This window comes from Phytophthora parasitica (genome assembly GCF_000247585.1).
Source record: "Phytophthora parasitica INRA-310 unplaced genomic scaffold supercont2.107, whole genome shotgun sequence".
NCBI classification, from domain to species: Eukaryota; Oomycota; class Peronosporomycetes; order Peronosporales; family Peronosporaceae; genus Phytophthora; species Phytophthora nicotianae.
Window position 1 is genome coordinate 100,551 of NW_008649093.1, and position 557 is coordinate 101,107.

Below are 557 nucleotides of genomic sequence, written 5' to 3' on the forward strand. Positions count from 1 at the left end.
TTGCCAGTGTATCAGGCTCGGGCCACAAATAGTCAAGTTTTAGCGAAATTATTAGGTGTGGCAAAAAGTGAGTCCCCGATAGAAAATATATTTTAAATCGAGACCCCGATTGGAATTATCCCTTATTTTCCATCCGAGTATAATTCTGTGATGATTTTAATAAGCAAGTGTAAAATTTACTTCTCAAGAATTCGCCGTTCAAATATACCGATTTGTATGTCAATCGTCGTGCAGTGTGCACTGTGAATTCCCTGAATGCAAATATTCCAACTATACAAAGACCAAGTAAATTCGCTATAATGAAAATTAAAGCAGATATCTTCGTGCAAACTGCACGACGCGTATTTTGTTTTGTTTTTGAAAGAAAAAAAAACAAAATAATAACAATTTGGGCCTCTTTGACTAAGTAGTAGCATTGTCGATACTATTTATCGGGTATTTTGGCTTTTCAGTTCTCTAGCTAGCCTCTTCCACGATAGCTGGTCCAACCTTCTTCCCCTACCTTTGCTCGACGATGAAGAGAAAGGAAGACGGTTAACAACCTGGGTAAAGAGAAT